Source organism: Oncorhynchus mykiss, chromosome 2 (genome assembly GCF_057628025.1).
Source record: "Oncorhynchus mykiss isolate SJ-2025 chromosome 2, ASM5762802v1, whole genome shotgun sequence".
Lineage (NCBI taxonomy): Eukaryota > Metazoa > Chordata > Actinopteri > Salmoniformes > Salmonidae > Oncorhynchus > Oncorhynchus mykiss.
In genome coordinates, this window is record NC_143023.1 from 55,703,584 (window position 1) to 55,725,197 (window position 21,614).

General features: G+C 42.5%; 1 protein-coding gene and 1 long non-coding RNA gene across 9 annotated transcripts in view; one reads left to right on the top strand and one right to left on the bottom strand.

Moving 5' to 3' along the window:
* The window catches only part of LOC149985155 (uncharacterized), a 176,124-nt gene extending 168,937 nt beyond the window's left edge, over positions 1-7,187 (bottom strand). The window contains exons 1-2 of the long non-coding RNA XR_016487229.1: positions 7,049-7,187; positions 6,619-6,680 (exon numbers count right to left, since the gene is read on the bottom strand). This is a non-coding gene — a long non-coding RNA (uncharacterized LOC149985155). The remainder of the gene's footprint in view (positions 1-6,618; positions 6,681-7,048) is intronic.
* The window catches only part of myo9ab (myosin IXAb), a 225,961-nt gene that overhangs the window by 31,934 nt on the left and 172,413 nt on the right, over positions 1-21,614 (top strand). The window lies entirely within an intron of this gene.

Genomic DNA, 21,614 nt, shown 5'->3' on the forward strand with positions numbered 1-21,614 from the left:
TTTGGAGAGAATAAGTTGGGCAAATGTAAAACAGAAAACGTGGATTTGGAAACAAAGTGGAAAAGCAGTATCGTTTTCTCCAACATCTTGTTTGTAAGAATCTGTTTCTACTTGACCGGTACGTTGACCTCATGCGAGTGGTCAAGCCTCGAGGAACAGCTTCCCTGAGTGGCATGGAGCGCGGGGCCTTGGTATGTGTGGGAGTTGGGGTACAGGAGGCGAGCGAGACGACTCACAAGATGCAAATTGCATATAATGAACAGCGTAAACCCCTCCTCACCCAACACACACTCCTCCTATCCTTCTGTTCTCTCACGTTAGTGGCTTAAAATGTCATGTTCCTAGCCAGGTCTACAGTCCAAACATCCTCACTGTACATCAGCCTACTGTCTCCATGGATTTCTGTCTTTAGACCAGGGCTTAGAAGCAGGAGATTGCCAGGCTTGTGCTTGACTGTACTGTACCGTATGCCTGGGTCTTGTGTGCAGTCAAGTCAATCTCATTAGGGAGTGTATTGGCTGGTGTAAATGACTGCCGGAATAACGGATGGCCCCGTAAGCTCTACGTTTCATGGGTTAATTACAGTGGTGTGCGTGTCTGTCTCCTTTGCATGTGTGCATTCATGTTAGTATGTGTACGTGCCTGCGTTTTATTGCATACTTGTATTCTATCCAGGCGCCAGGGCAGAAGGGCACCACTCAAGAGCTCCTCACTCTCATCAACTCCTGCAGTTCCCTTCGGATCTCGTCTGTGGCAGTCTAGTCCTTAGCCCAGCCCAGCCTGGCTCTGCTTTGATAGTTGTTTAGGGAGAGAGACCGAGGGAGATCCCAATTTTAAAAGAGAAGAGCAGCTACAATGAGATGGAAAAAAAAAGTGTACCTGTGACTCCAAGTCGTTTTGGTGGATTGGAGGGTAGGGAGAGGTGAGTGTGGGGCATCAAACCAAATCAAATGTTATTTGTCACATACACATGGTTAGCAGATGTTAATGCGAGTGTAGCAATGCTAATGCTTCTGGTTCCCGACAGTGCAGTAATATCTAACAAGTAATCAAACAGTTCCCCAACAACTACCTAATACACACAAATCTAAAAGGGTGAATGAGAATATAAATGTATGGATGAGCGATGGCTGAGCGGCATAGGCAAGGTGCAATAGATGGTATAAAATACAGTATATAAACTCAGCAAAAAAAAGAAACGTCCCTTTTTCAGGACCCTGTCTTTCAAAGATAATTTATAAAAATACAAATAACTTTACAGATCTTCATTGTAAATGGTTTAAACACTGTTTCCCATTCTTGTTCAATGAACAATAAACAATTTATGAACATGCACCTTTGGAACGGTCGTTAAGACACTAACAGCTTACAGACGGTATTCAATTAAGGTCACAGTTATGAAAACATAGGACACTAAAGAGGCCTTTCTACTGACTCTGAAAAACACCAAAATAAAGATTCCCAGGGTCCCTGCTTATCTGCGTAAATGTGTCTTAGGCATGCTGCAAGGAGGCATGAGGACTGCAGATGTGGCCAGGGCAATAAATTGCAAGATCTGTACTGTGAAATGCCTAAGACAGCGCTACAGGGAGAGAGGGTGGAGAGCTGATTGTCCTCGCAGTGGCAGAACACGTGTAACAACACCTGCACAGGATCGGTACATACGAACATCACACCTGCGGGACAGGTACAGGATGGCAACAACTGCCCAAGTTACACCAGGAATGCACAATCCCTCCATCAGTGCTCAGAATGTCTGCAATAGGCTGGACTGAGGGCTTGTAGGCCTGTTGTAAGGCAGGTCCTCACCAGACATCACCGGCAACGACGTCGCCCATGGGCGCAAACCCACCATCGCTGGACCAGACAGGACTGGCAAAAAGTGCTCTTCACTGACGAGTTGCAGTTTTGTCTCACCAGGGGTGGTGGTCGGATTAGTGTTTATCGTCGAAGGATTGATTTGGAGGTGGAGGGTCCGTCATGGTTTGGGGCAGTGTGTCACAGCATCATCGGACTGAGCTTGTTGTCATTGCAGGCAATCTCAACGCTGTGCTTTACAGGGAAGACATCCTCCTCCCTCATGTGGTACCCTTCCTGGAGGCTTATCCTGACATGACCCTCCAGCATGACAATGCCACCAGCCATACTGCTTGTTCTGTGAGTGATTTCCTGCAAGACAGGAATGTCGGTGTTCTGCCATGACCAGCGAAGAGCCCGGATCTCAATCACATTGAGCACTACTTTGACCTGTTGGATCAGAGGGTGAGGGCTAGGGTCATTCCCCACAGAAATGTCTGGGAATTTGCAGGTGCCTTGGTGGAAGAGTGGGGTAACATCTCACAGCAAGAACTGGCAAATCTGGTGCAGTCCATGAAGAGGAGACGCACTGCTGTACTTAATGCAGCTGGTGGCCACGCCAGATACTGACTGATTGCTTTTGATTTTGACCCCCCCTTTGTTCCACATGTCTGTGGAACTTGTTCAGTTTATGTATCAGTTGTTGAATCTTGTTATGTTTATACAAATATTTACAAATGTTAAGTTTGCTGAAAATAATTGCAGTTGACAGTGAGAGGACGTTTCTTTTTTTGCTGAGTTTACATATGATTTGAGTAATATACGATATGCAAAGATTATTTGAAGTGACATTGTTTAAGGTGACTAGTGATCCATTTGTTAAAGTGGCCAGGGATTTGGTCTCAATGTAGGCAGCAGAGTTCCATGGAAGGTTTTGTGTGTGTGTGTGTGTGTGTGTGTGAGCGTAGTATGGCAGTATGTCTGTCTGACGGTTGAGTTTAGTCTGTCTGTACAGTATGTTAGTAAGTGTCTTTTGTGTTGGAAAGAAGATTGGCTTGATGTGGCATGTGTCTGAAGGTTGTGTGTGCATTGCCACATAGGCTAGTGTCTGATTTGTTTTCTAGGTCTATGCATGTACCTAAGGGTCAGTGTATGTGCATAAGTTACCTAAATGATTGAGCATGCATTCTTTACCTTAGACCCCAACTTACGTACAATGTGGAAAAGACAGTGTGACGTTTCTGGCCCGCGAGAGTGGTTGAGCTTAGAGGAAGTGAGAGGAGCTCTCCCTTTCCCCCCTCCCCCGGTCTCTCTCTCCATATCCCTCTCCCTTCTCTCTCCCTTTACTCTCTCTACCCCCCTTTCTCCCACCCTCTCTCTTTCTGCATTAGCAGTTTCGTTCTGGACTCGCTGTCTCTCGCTAGCAAAAACGGCAAATGCAACCTAAAAAGAAAATAGTGCACCATAGGGAATAGGCTGCCATTTGGGATGTAGTCATGGACATCATAAACCCATACATTCCGATTTCCAGTGGATCGCCCCGTCATAACGGGATTTAATGACATGCATGGGGACCCTAATCATCCTCTTGTCCCTGGCCACACCGTCTGTGCATGGTGTGTGCGAGACGTGAACCTGTGGTTTGCACTTGCACAGCCATTTGTGTGTGTTCGTCAGGTGTAAATGTATGCATGTCCGTGTTCGTATGGGTTTTCACGATACTAGAATTTAGATTTCGATACCAGGTTCTGGTATCACGATACTCGATACATCACGATGCCACCACTACAAAAATAAGGCGTATTATCCAAGGTATGGCACTTGATCCGAACAGAGGCTCCGCTACTGCTGTGTTCAATCGTCGGGCCTCTTGAGTTCAGTATCATTACATTTGAACATTTTTATGGGTATGTTTGAGACAGAGGTGTATGCATTAATGACTCAATTATACAATCAAATTGCAGAACAACATAATGGCAATCATTTATTTCAATGGTAAATCTCTACTGATAACCTGTGCAAATCAAGACGTAGCCTCGGTCTTCACAATGCATACTGTCCTGTTATTCAATAGGAGTTTGTGCGTGCATTGAGTTATTGAGCTTGTTTTAGCTTCATGGGGCAAGCAGAGGACAAACGATCCCTTCAGTTTATGAATTATCTGCTAGGAGAATATATTATTTGATTGTGCTGATCAGCAATATTTGCGTAGAAGATGCAATCTGTTCTTTTATAAAAGTGTTCACTGTCTCTTGAAGAAAGTAATGATATCATTCCCAAGGCAGAATGTGGCTATGGAATCTAGTGGAAACCATATGGGAAGAGAGGGAGATGAAGGTAATGAGTTTTTGGTGGCGAGGGAGACTAAGTGAATTAATAACGTTTTTTTTGTGACAATCCGCTTTGAAATCAGCATATTTTTTTTTGTATCATGAAGTACCAACGTTTTGGTATACTGTGCAATACTAGTGCATATGTGTGGGATGTGATCATCCGTGCCAGTATAGTATATAGTCTGCCGATATAGTATGTACCCCATCCCAGTCTATTGAAGTAGTGTGTATGCCCCCAGGCCAGGCCGTGCTGAGAGAAAGGTTTGGCCTAATGGCTGTATTGTCAGGGTTAAATGGAGTGCGTCTAATCCAGGCCACTGACACACACACACACACACACACAGTCTATCTATCCTTGTTCCTGGGTATTTTTACTGTCTCATCCCCAGGAGTATGACTGGTGGGCTAATGGGCCCGATGCTCCTGAAAGTAAATGTTGCTCACTTCAATGCCACAGTGATACCTCTGAACAAGACAAAAATCGGTGTCCAATGGCTGTGGAAGTGAAACCAATTTAGTACATGTGCTGGATGTTGGGTAATCTCTATTAGGGACGGGAACGGTTATCCAGATATCCAAACAGACGTTAGTATTTGATTACTTGAGTGAGCGTTCATTTTTGGAGAAAAATATTTTGTAATATCCTGTGTTTCTCGAGTCGTGGTTGAAGGAGGATATGGATATACAGTGCATTTGGAAAGTATTCACGCCCCTTCCCTTCCAAATTTTTGTTACGTTACAGCCTTATTCTAAAATGGATTAAATTAAAAAAACTACAGAAATACCTTATTTACATAAGTATTCAGAACCTTTGCTTTGAGACTCAAAATTGAGCTCCGGTGCGTCCTGTTTCCGTTGATAATCATTCAGATGTGTCTACAACTTGATTTGGAGTCCACCAGTAGTAAATTATATTGATTGGACATGATTTGGAAAGGCACATGCCTGTCTATACAAGGTCCCACAGTTGACAGTGCTTGTCAGAGCAAAAACCAAGCCGTGAGGTCGAAGGATTTGTCTGAAGAGCTTCAAGACAGGTTTGTGTCGAGCAACATTGAAGGTCCCCAAGAACACAGTGGCCTCATCATTCTTAAGCGGAAGAAGTTTGCAATCACCAAGACTCTTCCTAGAACTGTCCGCTTGGCCAATCTGACCAATCATGGGAGAAGGGCCTTGGTCATGGAGGTGACCAAGAAACCCAATGGTCATTCTGACAGCGCTCCAGAGTTCCGCTGTGGAGATGGGAGAACCTAACAGATGGACAACCATCTCTGCAGCATTCCACCAATCAGGCCTTTATGGTAGAGTGGCCAGACGGAAGCCACTCCTCAGTAAAAGGCACATGGCAGCCTGCTTGGAATTTGCCAAAGAGGCACCTAAAGAACTCTCAGACCATGAGAAACAAGATTCTCTAGTCTGATGAAACCAAGATTGAACTTTTTGGCCAAGTGTCACATCTGGAGGAAACCTGGCACTATCCGTACTGTGAAGCATGGTGGTGGCAGCATCATGCTGTGGGGATGTTTTTCAGAGGCAGGGAAATTAGTCAGGATAGAAGGAAAGATGAACGTATCAAAGTACAGAGAGATCCTTGATGAAAACCTGCTCAGGACCTTGGACTGAGCAGGAGTGGCTTCGAGACAAGTCTCAATGTCCTTGAGTGGCCCTGCCAGAGCCCGGACTTGAACCTGAGCGAACATCTCTGGAGAGACCTGAAAATAGCTCAACAGTGACGCTCCCCATCCAACCTGACAGAGCTTGAGATGCTCTGCAGAGAAGAATGGTAGAAACTCTCCAAATACAGTTGTGCCAAGTTTGTAGCGTCATACCCAAGAAGTTTCCAGGCTGTAATCGCTGCCAACGGTGTTTCAACAAAATATTGAGTAAAGGGTCTGAATAATTATGTAAATGTGAGATTTCCGTTTTTATTTTTAGTAAATGTGCAAAACAGTCTGAACCTGTTTTTGCTTTGTAATTATGGAGTATTGTGTGTAGATTGATTGATTTGATGAAAAACAACAACAATTTAATAAATCTTAAAATAAGGCTGTAACGTAACAACATGTGGAAAAAGTCAAGGTGTCTGAAATCTTACCCAATGCACTTTGTCTCGCTGGCTTTTCTATATATTGTCGACTGGATGGCAGACTCGGGTAAGACGAATGGTGGAGGGGTGTGTCTCCTTTGTTAACCTTTCTGATCTCCCCATCCCGGATCCGGGTTCGTGAATACAGACTCAAGCTCATTACCATAACGCAACGTTAACTATTCATGAAAATCGCAAATGAAATGAAATAAATATGCTAGCTCTCAAGCTTAGCCTTTTGTTAACAACACTGTCATCTCAGATTTTCAAAATATGCTTCTCAACCATTGCAAAACAAGCATTTGTGTAACAGTATTGATGGCTAACGTAGCATTTAGCATTAGCATTCAGCTGGCAACATTTACACAAAAAAACAGAAAAGCATTCAAAAAAATCATTTACCTTTGAAGAACTTCAGATGTTTTCAATGAGGAGACTCTCAGATAGCAAATGTTCAGTTTTTCCTGAAAGATTATTTGTTTAGGACAAATCGCTCCGTTTTCTGCGTCACGTTTAGCTATGAAAAAAACCCTGTATCCAGGATTGTGTAAATCTATCAGCAAGCTCATTAGCATAACACAACGTTAACTATTTATGAAAATCGCAAATGAAATGAAATAAATATGCCATCTCTCAAGCTTAGCCTTTTGTAAACAACACTGTCATCTCAGATTTTCAAAATATGCTTCTCAACCATAGGAAATCAATCATTTGTGTAAAAGTAGCTAGCTAGAGTTAGCATTTCGCGTTAGCATTTAGCGTTAGCATTAGCGTTAGCATCCAGCACGCAACATTAACAAAAACATAAAAGCCTTCAAATAAAATCATTTACCTTTGAAGAACTTCTGATGTTTTCAATGAGGATACTCTCAGTTAGATAGCAGATGCTCAGTTTTTCCAAAAAGATTCCTTGTGTATTAGAAATAGCTCCGTTTTATCACATTTGGCTACCAAAAAAAATCCATAAATTCAGTCCTCAAAACGCAAACTTTTTTCCAAATTAACTCCATAATATCGACTGAAAACATGGCAAACGTTGTTAGAATCAATCCTCAAGGTGTTTTTCACATATCTCTTCATTGATACATCGTTCTTGGAAACATGCTTTCTCTCCTGAATCCCAGGAGAAAATGCCTGCACCTGAAGATTACGCACAAATTTAGACAAAGGACACCGGGCGGACCTCTGGAAAATGTAGTCTCTTATGGCCAATCTTCCAATGATATGCCTACAAATACGTCACAATGCTGCTAAGACCTTGGGCGAACGACAGAAAGTGTAGGCTCATTCCTTGCGCAATCACAGCCATATAAGGAGAGAATGGAAAACAGAGCTTCAGAAATTCTGCTAATTCCTGGGTGATGCATCATCTTGGTTTCGCCTGTAGAATGAGTTCTGGGGCACTTACAGACAAAATCTTTGCAGATTCTGAAACTTCAGTGTTTTCTTTCCAAAACTGTCAAGAATATGCATAGTCGAGCATCTTTTCGTGACAAAATATCGCGCTTAAAACGGGAACGTTTTTTATCCAAAAATGAAATAGCGCCCCTAGAGCTCTAAGAGGTTAATAACAACAGCTGGTGCGCAATTTCCAATATTAAGAAAATCTCTAGTTTTTGTTCGCCTGAGTTAGAATACCTCATGATAAGCTGCAGACCATACTATTTACCAAGAGTTTATCTATATTCTTTGTAGCTGTTTGTTTACCACCACAAACCGATGCTGGCACTAAGACCACACTCAACGAGCTGTATAGGGCCATAAGCAAACAAGAAAATGAAAAATCAGAGGTGCCGCTTCTTGTGGCCGTTGGTTTTTATTGCAAGGAAACTGAAATCCTTTTTACTTCATTTTTACCAGCATGTCACCTGTGCATCTAGAGGCAACAAAACTCTAGATCACCTTAACTCCACACATAGAAATGCATACAAGGCCTTCCCTTTGGCAAATCAGACCATAACTCTACCCTCCTGCTTACACGCAAAAATTCTAACAGGAAGTACCAGTGACACGCTCAATACGGAAGTGGTCCGATGAAGCGGATGCTAAGCTACAGGACTTTTTCGCTAGCACAGACTGGAATGTGTTCCGGGATTCATCCGATGACGTGGAGTATACTCCACATCAGCCACCGGCTTCATTAATACACTGAACAGAATTATAAAACGCAACAATTTCAAAGATTTTACTGAGTTACAGTTCATATAAGGAAATCACTCAATTGAAGTAAGTTCATTAGACCCTAATCTATGGATTTCTGGTAATACAGATACCTTTTAAAAAAATGGTAGGGTTGTGGATAAGAAGCAGTCAGTATCTGCTGTGACCACCATTTGCCTCATGCAGTGCACCAAATCTCATTCACATAGAGTTGATCAGGCTGCTGAATTAAGAATTCCTCTACAATGGCTGTACTAAGTTGTTGGACATTGTAAGGAACTGGAACACGCTGTCGTACATTTCAATCCAGAGCATCCCAAACATGCTCACTGGGTGACATGTCTGGTGAGTATGCAGGCCATAGATGAACTGGAACATTTTCAGCTTCCAGGAATTGTGTACAGATCCTTGCGACACGGGGTCATGCGTTATCATGTACGAACCTGAGGTGATGACGTCAGATTAATGGCACGATAATGGGCCTCAGGATCTCCTCACGGTATCTCTGTGCATTCAAATTGCCATCGATAAAATGCAATTGTGTTTGATGTTCGTAGCTTATGCCTGCCCAAACCATAACCCCACCGCACCATGGGGCACTCTGTTCACAATGTTGACATCAGCAAACCGCTTGCCCACACGACGCCATCTGCCCGACACAGTTGAAACCGGGTTTCATCTGTGAAGAGCACACATTGGCAGCGTGCCAGTGGCCATCGAAGGTGAGCATTTGCCCACTGAAGTTGGTTATGACGCCGAACTTCAGTCAGGTCAAGACACTGGTGAAGAAGAGCACGCAGATGAGCTTCCCTGAGACTGTTTCTGACAGTTTGTGCAGGTGAAGAAACCGGATGTGGAGGTCCTGTGCTTGCATGGTTACACTTTGTCTGTGGTTGTGAAGCCAGTGGACATTCCTGCAGTCAGCATGTCAATTGCACACTCCCTCAAAACATGAGACTTCTGTGAAGAGAGACATTTTTATAATAATGTATTATTTCAGCTCATGAAACATGGAACCAACACTTTACACGGTGTGTTTTACAATACATTTTAATTATAAGTACGTCGTTGATGTTGTACCCACAGTTGACCGTGCGAAAGTATTCGGCCCCCTGGAACTTTGTGACCTTTTGCCACATTTCAGGCTTCAAACATAAAGATATAAAACTGTATTTTTTTGTGAAGAATCAACAACAAGTGGGACACAATCATGAAGTGGAACGACATTTATTGGATATTTCAAACTTTTTTAACAAATCAAAAACTGAAAAATTGGGCGTGCAAAATTATTCAGCCCCTTTACTTTCAGTGCAGCAAACTCTCTCCAGAAGTTCAGTGAGGATCTCTGAATGATCCAATGTTGACCTAAATGACTAATGATGATAAATACAATCCACCTGTGTGTAATCAAGTCTCCGTATAAATGCACCTGCACTGTGATAGTCTCAGAGGTCCGTCAAAAGCGCAGAGAGCATCATGAAGAACAAGGAACACACCAGGCAGGTCCGAGATACTGTTGTGAAGAAGTTTAAAGCCGGATTTGGATACAAAAAGATTTCCCAAGCTTTAAACATCCCAAGGAGCACTGTGCAAGCGATAATATTGAAATGGAAGGAGTATCAGACCACTGCAAATCTACCAAGACCTGGCCGTCCCTCTAAACTTTCAGCTCATACAAGGAGAAGACTGATCAGAGATGCAGCCAAGAGGCCCATGATCACTCTGGATGAACTGCAGAGATCTACAGCTGAGGTGGGAGACTCTGTCCATAGGACAACAATCAGTCGTATATTGCACAAATCTGGCCTTTATGGAAGAGTGGCAAGAAGAAAGCCATTTCTTAAAGATATCCATAAAAAGTGTCGTTTAAAGTTTGCCACAAGCCACCTGGGAGACACACCAAACATGTGGAAGAAGGTGCTCTGGTCAGATGAAACCAAAATTGAACTTTTTGGCAACAATGCAAAACGTTATGTTTGGCGTAAAAGCAACACAGCTGAACACACCATCCCCACTGTCAAACATGGTGGTGGCAGCATCATGGTTTGGGCCTGCTTTTCTTCAGCAGGGACAGGGAAGATGGTTAAAATTGATGGGAAGATGGATGGAGCCAAATACAGGACCATTCTGGAAGAACCTGATGGAGTCTGCAAAAGACCTGAGACTGAGACGGAGATTTGTCTTCCAACAAGACAATGATCCAAAACATAAAGCAAAATCTACAATGGAATGGTTCAAAAATAAACATATCCAGGTGTTAGAATGGCCAAGTCAAAGTCCAGACCTAAATCCAATCGAGAATCTGTGGAAAGAACTGAAAACTGCTGTTCACAAATGCTCTCCATCCAACCTCACTGAGCTCAAGCTGTTTTGCAAGGAGGAATGGGAAAAAATGTCAGTCTCTCGATGTGCAAAACTGATAGAGACATACCCCAAGCGACTTACAGCTGTAATCGCAGTAAAAGGTGGCGCTACAAATTATTAACTTAAGGGGGCTGAATAATTTTGCACGCCCAATTTTTCAGTTTTTGATTTGTTAAAAAAGTTTGAAATATCCAATAAATGTCGTTCCACTTCATGATTGTGTCCCACTTGTTGTTGATTCTTCACAAAAAAATACAGTTTTATATCTTTATGTTTGAAGCCTGAAATGTGGCAAAAGGTCGCAAAGTTCAAGGGGGCCGAATACTTTCGCAAGGCACTGTACATACCCCAACCAGAAGCCATGGATTACAGGCAACATCCGCACTGAGCTAGACCTGCCGCTTTTGTGGAGTCGTACACTAAGAAATCCTGCTATGACCTCTGACGAGCGAACAAACAGGAAAAGGGTCCAATATAGGACTAAGATCGAGTCATGCTACACCGGCTCTGATGCTCGATTGATGAGCCAGGGCTTGCTAACTATCATGGATTACAAAGGGAAACCCAACTGCGAGCTGCCCGGCAACGCAAGCCTACCAGATGAGTTAAATGCCTTCTATGCGCACTTCCTAGGCAAGCAACACTAAATCATGCATAAGAGCACCCGCTGTTTCGGACGACTTTGATCTCGCTCTCCATAGCTGATGTGAGTAAAACATTTAAACAGGTTAACATTTGCAAGGCCGCGGGGCCAGACGAAATGGCAGCATGCGCTAACCAGCTAGCAAGTGTCTTCACTTACATTCTCACCACATTCTCACCACATTCTTCACCAACTTGATTCAAGAACGGGGACTATGGTGGTCCCCTCCAAGCTCACCACCAAGCTCAGGACCCTGGGACTAAACACCTCCCCCTGCAACTGGATCCTGGACCTCCAGGCAGGCAGTGAAGGTTGGCATTCAACACGGGTGCCCCTCGGATGTATGCTTAGTCCCCTCCCGTATTCTCTGTTCACCCACGACCGTGGCCGTGCACGACTCCAACACCATCAGGTTTGCTGACGACACGATGGTGGTAGGACTGATCAACGACAAGGCAAACTATAGGAAGGTGGTCCTGCCAGTGTGGTGCCAAGAAGACGACCTCTCCCTTAATGTCAGCAAGACATTAGCTGATCGTGGACTACATTAAACAGAGTGGTAAGCACACCCACATCTACATCGATGGGGCTGTAGTGGAGTGGGTCGAGAGCTTCAAGTTCCTCAGTGTCCACATCACTAAGGAATTAACATGGTCCACATACACCCACACAGCTGTGAAGAGGGCATGACAGTGCCTCTTCCCACTCAGGATGCTGAAAATATTTGTCATGGGCTCTCAGATCCACAAAGTTCTATAGCTGCACCATTGTGAGCATCTTGACTTGCTGCATCACCTCTTGGTACAGCAACTGCAAGGCACCCGACCGCAAGGCATTACAGAGGGTGGTGAGTACAGCCCAGTACATCACTGGGGCCGAGCTTCCTGCTATCCTGAGGGGTAACCTACAAAGCCGATTCAAGCAGTTAGCGAGGTAACTTCGGTCAAGTTCAAGAGTTCAACTCGGGATAACCCGCCTTTTTTAAAGTGGCTCCCGTTTTGCCAGGTACATTTCTATGGCAACAAATGTTTCAGAACTAACCTGCTCCCAGGCAGGCTATCTCCACCATGAATGAATTGACTTCCTTTTGCAAAAATTGTGTCGCCACCCCCTTCATTTGAGCAAGACGACTGATTTTAAATATTTAATTAATACAACGTTTTTTTGTTGTCTTAAATGGTGGTGTTAAAATATTACATTTAGTAATGAAAGAATGCATGTTAAACTTCACGCAATGTAACAGGTTTGTATGACTTATGACCAAAACATTTTATAGGAGTGGGGGGAAAGAGTGCCCGGGCATTGATAAGCATCCCAAAGTACACCAAAGACCGCATTAACAATAAATGACAAAACAAAGATGGCCCTGTAAAAAGCCTATTCCACACCATAGCCTGCTGAATTTGCAAGATATAACTTTTCTTTCATTTTGATTTCACCACAAATGAAACTGTGGCACTGACTTGCCCAAGGATTTAGTTCCGCTTTCGATTAGCTATGTGCAACAGGTGGATGAGCAATATCTACCATCGTAGTACAGATGAAGCCTGAGCTGGAATGTGATGTTAACTGAAGCTTTCGAAGAGCCAGAGTACATACCCCTCTGGACCTCTATACCAGGCAGTGTCAGAGGCATGGACTGTGCTCTCTGCTACCGCACTGGAGGTGCACCAAGTCTGGAACCAACAGGATCCTGAACAGCTTCTACACCCAAGCCATAACTGCTAAACAAGACTGCTAAATATCTAATCAAACGGCTACCTGGACTACCTGCATTGACTCACACACTACATACGCCCACACACACACAACATCCGCACACATCCATACTGATGCCACGCACGCGGGTTCACATGCACGCGGGCGCACACGCACGCTACAGCTCGGACTATTTATTATCTATCCTGTTGCCTGGTGACTTTAACCCTACCTATATTCACTGTGTATTTATTCCTCGTCTCACTAGTTCAATTATTATTATTTTTTTTATCTTTAACTCTGCATTGTTGGGAAAGGACCCGTAAGTCACTGTTAGTCTAAACAAATCAAATACATTTTCATTGCTTGCGTACACAGAGAAATGCTTGTTTCTAGCTCCAACAGTGCTATACACACACAATCCAGAAAAATTAAGAATATATATATACACATACACATACACTAACAGTCAAAGGTTTGGACACACCTACTCATTCAAGGGTTTTTCTTTATATTTACTGTTTTCTACATTGTAGAATAATAGTGACGACATCAAAACTATGAATAACACATATGGAATCATGTAGTAACCAAAAAAGTGTTAAACAAATCTAACTGTATTTTATATTTGAGATTCTTCTAGGTAGCCATGACAGCTTCGCACACTCTTGGCATTCTCTCAACCAGCTTCATGAGGTAGTCACCTGGAATGGATTTCATTTAACAGGTGTGCCATGTAAAAAGTTAATTTGTGGAATTTCTTTACTTTTTAATGCGTTTGGCTCAATCAGTTGTGTTGTAACAAGGTAGGGGTCGGGTCATATGAGTAGGCGTGTCCAAACCTTTTTGACTGGTACTGTACATGCATACAGACAGTCAGTCAGTCAGTGTATTCAGAAAGTATTCATATACCCCTTGACTTTTTCCACATTTTGTTACGTTATAGCCTTATTTTCTAAGATGGATGAATTCCCCCCCCCCCCCCCCATCAATCTACACACAATACTCCATAATGATAAAGCAAAAGCAGGTTTTAAGAAATGTTAGCAAATGTATAAAAAAATGATTGAAATATACATTTTGCATAATTATTCAGACTTCACTCAGTACTTTGTAGCACCTATTGCAGCGATTACAGCCTTGAGTCTTCTTGGGTATGACGCTACAAGCTTGTCACACCTGTATTTTGGGAGTTTCTCCCCTTCTCTGCAGATGCTCTCACGCTCTGTCAGGTTGGATGGGGAGCATCGTTGCACAGCTATTTTCAGGTCTCTCCAGAGATCAGATCAGGATCAAGTCCAGGTTCTGGCTTGGCCACTCAAGGACATTCAGAGACTTGTCCCGAAAACACTCCTGCATTGTCTTGGCTGTGTGCTTAGTGTCGTCCTGTTGGTAGGTGAACCTTCGCCCCAGTCTGAGGTCAATTGAAGTTTTATTGGTCACATACACATAGTTCCAACAGTGCACAATGACTACCTTATACACACAAATGTAAAGGGATGAATAAGAATATGTACATATAAATATATGAATGACCGATGGCCGTGCGGCATAGGCAAGATGCAGAAGATGGTATAGAATACAGTATATACATATACGATGAGTAATGTAGGATATGTAGGGATTATTAAAGTGACGTTATTTAAAGTGTCTAGTGATACATTTATTACATCCATTTATTAAAGAGGCCAGAGATTTGAGTCTGTATGTTGGCAGCAGCCACTCTGTGTTACGGATTCCTGTTTAACAGTCTGATGGCCTTGAGATAGAAGCTGTTTTTCAGTCTCTCGGCCCCAGCTTTGATGCACCTGTACCGACCTCGCCTGGATGATAGTGAGGTGAACAGGCAGTGGCTCGGGTGGTTGTTGTCCTTGATGATCTTTTTGGCCTTCCTGTGACATAGGGTGCTGTAGGTGTCCTGGAAGACAGGGAGTTTGCCCCCGGTGATGCGTTGTGCAGACCGCACTACCCTCTGGAAAGCCTTGGGGTTGTGGGCGGAGCAGTTGCCGTACCAGGCTGTGATATAGCCCGACAGGATGCTCTCGATTGTGCATTTGTAAAAGTTTGAGGGTTTTAGGTGCCAAGCTTCTTCACCACACTATCTGTGTGGGTTGACCATAGAGGTCAACCAATTAATTTATGGTTGCCGATTATGGCCGATTTATATTTCAATCCACAAGGAGACTGCGTGGCAGGCTGACCATCTGTTACGCGAGTGCAGGCAGCAAGGAGCCATGGTAAGTTGCTAGCTAGCATTAAATCTTATAAAAAACAATACATTTTAACAATCAGTTTACTACACATGGTTGATGATATTACTCGTTTAACTAGCTTGTCCTGCGTTGCATATAATCAATGCGGTGCCTGAAATTGTGTCACTTCTCTTGCCTTCAGTGTAAGCGGCGTCAGGGTACAGTTGAAGTCATAAGTTTACATACACTTAGGTTGGAGACATTAAAACTCATTTTTCAACCACTCCACAAATGTCTTGTTAACAAACTATAGTTTTGGAAAGTTTGTTAGGACATCTACTTTGTGCATGACACAAGTCATTTTTCCTACAATTGTTAACAGACTGATTATTTCACTTTTTATTCACTGTCACAATTCCAGTGCGTCAGAAGTTTACATACACTAAGATGGCTGTGCCTTTAAACAGTACAAATCAATCCCAGGACAACAGCAAAGGACCTTGTGAAGATGCTGGAGGAAACGGGTACAAAAGTATTTTTATCCACAGGTAAAGGAGTCCTATATCGACAACCTTAAAGGCCGCTAAGCAAGAAAGAAGCCAAAAAACTGCCATAAAAAAGCCAGACTACGGTTTGCAACTGCACATGGATTTTTTTTTTACTTTTTGGAGAAATGTCCTCTGGTATGATGAAACAAAAATAGAACTGTTTGGCCATAATGACCATCATTATGTTTGCAGGAAAAAGGGGGATGCTTGCAAGCTGAAGAACACCATCCCAACTGTGAAGCATGGTTCACAAAATAGATGACATCATGAGGGAGGAAAATTATGTGGATATATTGAAGCAACTCAAGCATCTCAAGATATCAGTCAGGAAGTTAAAGCTTGGTCGCAAATGGTTTTTCCAAATGGACAATGACCCCAAGAATACTTCCAAAGTTGTGGCAAAATGGCTTAAGGACAACAAGGTCAAGGTATTCGAGTGGCCATCACAAAGCCCTGACCTCAATCCTATAGACAATTTGTGTGGGCTGAACTGAAAAAGTGTGGGTGAGCAAGGAGGCCTTCAAACCACACTTTCCTCCGTTTGCCAGCAGCTTTTCGCAATGATTGAAGCACAGCGCTGTTTATGACTTCAAGCCTATCAACTCCTGAGATTAGGCTGGCAATACTATAGTGCCTATAAGAACATCCAATAGTCAAAGGTCTATGAAATACAAGTGGTATAGAGAGACAGTCCTATAATAACTACTACCTAAAACTTCTTACCTGGGGAATATTGAAGACTCATGTTAAAAGGAACCACCAGCTTTCATATGTTCTCATGTTCTGAGCAAGGAACTGAAACGTTAGCTTTCTTACATGGCACATATTGCACTTTTACTTCCTTCTCCAACACTGTGTTTTTGCATTATTTAAACCATGAGCATTGAACATGTTTCATTATTTATTTGAGACTAAATAGATTTCATTTATGTATTATATTAAGTTCAAATAAGTGTTCGTTGTTCATTCAGTATTGTTGTAATTGTTATTATTACAATTTTTTGGGGTTCTCCTATAATTGGTATCGGTGTTGAAAAATCATAGTCGGTCGACCTCTAGTGGACCATTTCAGTTTGTCCATGGTGTACGCCGAGGAACTTACAATCTTTCCACCTTCTCCACTACTGTCCCGTTGATGTGGATAGGGGGCTGCTCCCTCTGCTGTTTCCTGAAGTCCACGATCATCTCCTTCGTTTTGTTGACGTTGAGTGTGAGGTTATTTTCCTGACAACACACCGAGGGCCCTCACCTCCTCACTGTAGGCCGTTGAGTTGGAGGCGTGCATGGCCACACAGTCATGGGTGAACAGGGAGTCATGGGTGAACAGTGTCCTTAGTGCTCTGGTGCAGGTTTTCATCAATGATCTCTCTGCACTTTGCTCCATTCATCTTGCCCTTGATCCTGATTAGTCTCTGCCGGTGAAAAACATCCCCACAGCATGATTCTGCCACCACCATGCTTCACCGTAGGGATGGTGCAGGGTTTCCTCCAGACGTGAGGCTTGGCATTCAGGCCAGAGACTAGTCAGGATCATCTTGGTTTCATCCGACTAGAGTCATCCCTACGGTGAAGCATGGTGTTCTTGGGGACCGAATGTCTTGTTACCCTTCCCCAGATCAGTTCCTCGACACAATCCCATCTTGGAGCTCTAGGGACAATTCCTTCAACCTCATGGCTTAGTTTATGCTTAGACATGCACTGTCAGCTGCAAAGGGTCTGCATATTTTTGTATACATTTGCCAAAATTTCTAAACCTGATTTCGCTTTGTCATTATGGGTTGTAGTGTGTAGATTGAGGGAAAAATATTATTTAATCAATTTTAGAAGAAGGCTGTAACGTAACAAAATGTGGAAAAGGGAAGGGGTCTGAATACTTTCCCGAAGGCACTGCTGTGTTTTGTACATAAACATCATTATTAAAGTGACCAGTGTTTAAATCACTCGATGTACATAGGGCAACAGCCTCTAAGGCGCAGGGTAGGGTAGCCAGCTAGAATAGTGACTGAGGCTTGTGGTTACTTTTTAAAGTTGCACTATGCAGAAATCACTCCTCCATTTCCTTCTTGTTAAAATAGTAGTTGCCTGTTTTCAGTTTGACAAAATAAGCTAGTATAGTGTAGAGAATCATGGTACCATTCTAAACCGCTGTGAAATATATTTTCCATAAACAAAAATGTTGTTTCAGCTGTTTTGAAGCTGGTGTACTAACCAAAAGTTTATGACTCGAAAACAAAACTTAAGAATGGGAAGCATTGAAATGGCACACACAGAACAGATATACTGCTTCCTAGACTTGCTTTCAAGTAAAGTTATAACATTGCTATGTGAATTTGGTCAGGTCGCCCAAAAAGTTACATATTGCCACTAACTGTTGTTTACGAAGCTTGTGACAAATACAATTAGATTTTTCAATACTTATTTTAATAAAACAACAATCTTTTGTATGTAGTTTTTCTAACTTTTTTTGAGGTAGTGCTGCGCATTTAGCCCTCCCAGTCTCTGCCCTGACATCGGTATGCTATTTTCCCCACTTCAAATATCAGTTACAGGTGCGCACCTAACGGAGTTCCCACAGGACCTAACACAGTTCAATGCAAAACACTCACTTTGTAACAGAGCCAAGTCTATCATTGCAAAAACCAGACTTCTCTTTCTTTCACTGTTGCTTTTAGCATGTGCATTTGCATCATTCTGATTGGTAAAGAGAGTTGAGCATTTATTTTATACTTTTTATGTTTTGTTTTGAAGTTAGACCGGGGTTGTCAATCATAAGCGGGGGGGTCCAATCCGGCACGCTGGTGGTTTGAGTTAAAAAAAAAAATATATAATAATAATAATTTGAAATATTGAAAAGCAACTCGATATACTGTACTTTAATATACTTTAAAAAACTAAAACCAAATCGGCACTGTGTAGAAATGATAATGGACCTACATTCAGACACTTTCTTGTCCAGCTCACAAATAACAATCACTGAAATGAAAGCTAGACAGTCGGGGAGCTTTGAAAATTCGAAAAACTACTGATCGATTACACATTTTCTTTGCTAATTTTGACGGCGAGAAAATATAACCAATTTTCAGTATAGCCCTCCAGAGAGCGAATGCAGCCCCTGGTGCAAAATGAGTTTGACATCTGTAATTTCAGACTATCTGGATCAAAAATGTCATGATATATTATTTGAATAGTGAAATAATGTAAAATGCCCATCCTTAATCTCTGTTGCGTTCGAGCGTGTTTCAGTATTTACTGTATAATCAATCCTCTCTGTCCACCTCCTTGTCTCTAGCATGGCCCTTTTTGTTCAGACTAAGCACTCTATAGCTAAAGGCTGATGATTATGAAGATTTTTTTTATTTTTATTTTTTTTATTTCACCTTTATTTAACCAGGTAGGCTAGTTGAGAACAAGTTCTCATTTGCAACTGCGACCTGGCCAAGATAAGGCATAGCAGTGTGAACAGACAACACAGAGTTACACATGGAGTAAACAATTAACAAGTCAATAACACAGTAGAAAAAAGGGGAGTCTATATATACAGTGTGTGCAAAAGGCATGAGAAGGTAGGCAAATAATTACAATTATGCAGATTAACACTGGAGTGATAAATGATCAGATGGTTATGTAAAGGTAGAGATAGAGATATTGGTGTGCAAAAGAGCAGAAAAATAAATAAATAAAAACAGTATGGGGATGAGGTAGGTGAAAATGGGTGGGCTATTTACCAATAGACTATGTACAGCTGCAGCGATCGGTTAGCTGCTCAGATAGCAGATGTTTGAAGTTGGTGAGGGAGATAAAAGTCTCCAACTTCAGCGATTTTTGCAATTCGTTCCAATCACAGGCAGCAGAGAACTGGAACGAAAGGCGGCCAAATGAGGTGTTGGCTTTAGGGATGATCAGTGAGATACACCTGCTGGAGCGCGTGCTACGGATGGGTGTTGCCATCGTAACCAGTGAACTGAGATAAGGCGGAGCTTTACCTAGCATGGACTTGTAGATGACCTGGAGCCAGTGGGTCTGGCGACGAATATGTAGCGAGGGCCAGCCGACTAGAGCATACAAGTCGCAGTGGTGGGTGGTATAAGGTGCTTTAGTGACAAAACGGATGGCAAAACGGATGAGATACCATTACCACTAATGTTTTGGTTTGCAATATGCACACAATATGTGTGTTAATGTGTGACTTGTTTGTACAGTATGGTCCGTTTTTACAGTGCAAACTGTCAGTCCTTTAGGCTAGCCACCAGCCACCATGATTTCCTGATATTATCCCTGAGGATTAACTTCCTCCTCTGATGGTATATTTAATCTGTGTGGGATTGGGCAGAGGCCCGTTGACATCATGCCGTCTCCATGGTAACCCCAGATGACGGGCCTATAGGATGAGAGCTCTCGGGTTTCAGGGCTAGTGGGTAATATTGATGAAGTATTTCTATCCGATTTGGAACCAGGCACTTCAGACTTCACCCTTCTTGACCTAATCTAGGAGGACATTGCATTCACATTGACTTTCAACCAACCCAGCGTTATTGCATCATTGTCCACTGGTTCTAGCGAGAGATGACTCCTTGGTGAGGATTGGTCAATGCTGCTCTGTGTACATGAAACACTGGTTACTGTAATGGTACGCTAATGATTCCAGCACATACAGTACAGGACACTGGTGGTGATGGGTATTAGGGGCTTTGTGAGTCAATGGAAACAGCCTTCCACTGTACATGTGATAATAGTTTGATTTAGTACCCAGGCTTCTATGTTAATATAATAAAACTGATGAAAAACAAAGACAACCCTTACAAGAAAAAAAATCTGTTTTTAAACTGCAGTAAAAGTGCAGTAACTGCAGTCGACTGTGGTATTTTGGACACTGCAGTTATATTGCACTGTAACTGCTGTTCCACTGGAAAATTACTGCAGTAGAAACTGTTATTTTGGATGCAGTATTTGCAGCATACTGCATTATGACTGCAATAATTTTTTCGTAAGGAAAAGACCAATAGATGGCACAGATATGAGAGAACCCCGTTGTCATTAGTTAAAAAAGAACTATGGTTGATTTAATTTAATTTATCGATATTTATGAAAAAGTTATACAGTACCAGTCAAAAGTTTGGACACACCTACTCATTCAAGGGTTTTTATTTGTTTTTATTATTTTCTACATTGTAGAATAATAGTGAAGACATCAAAACTATGAAATAACACGTGGGGAAATAATGTATTAACCCCCCTCAAAAAAGCTACACAAGGTAGTCACCAGGAATGCATTTCAATTAACAATGTGCCTTGTTAAAAATTTTTTACATTTCTTTCTTAATGTGTTTGAGCCAATCAGTTGTGTTGTGGCAGGGTTGGTATACAGAAGATAGCCCTATTAGGCCTTCATAGTCAAAGAAACCACTACTAAAGGACACCAAAAATAAGACTTGCTTGGACCAAGAAGCACAAGGAATGGATATTAGACCCGTGGAAATGTGTCCTTTTGGTCTGATGAGTCCAAATTTGAGATTTTTGGTTCCAATTGCTGTGTCTTTGTGAGATGCAGAGTAGGTGAACGGATGATATCCATGTGTAGTTCCCACGTGAAGCATGGAGGAGGAGGTCTGGGGGTGCTTTGCTGGTGACACTATCTGTGATTTATTTAGAATTCAAGGCACACTTGGCTACCACAGCATTCTGCAGTGATACGCCACCCCATCTGGTTTGCGCTTAGTGGGACTATCATTTGTTTTCAACAGGACACCCAACACACCTCCAGGCTGTGTAAGGGCTATTTGACGAAGAAGGAGA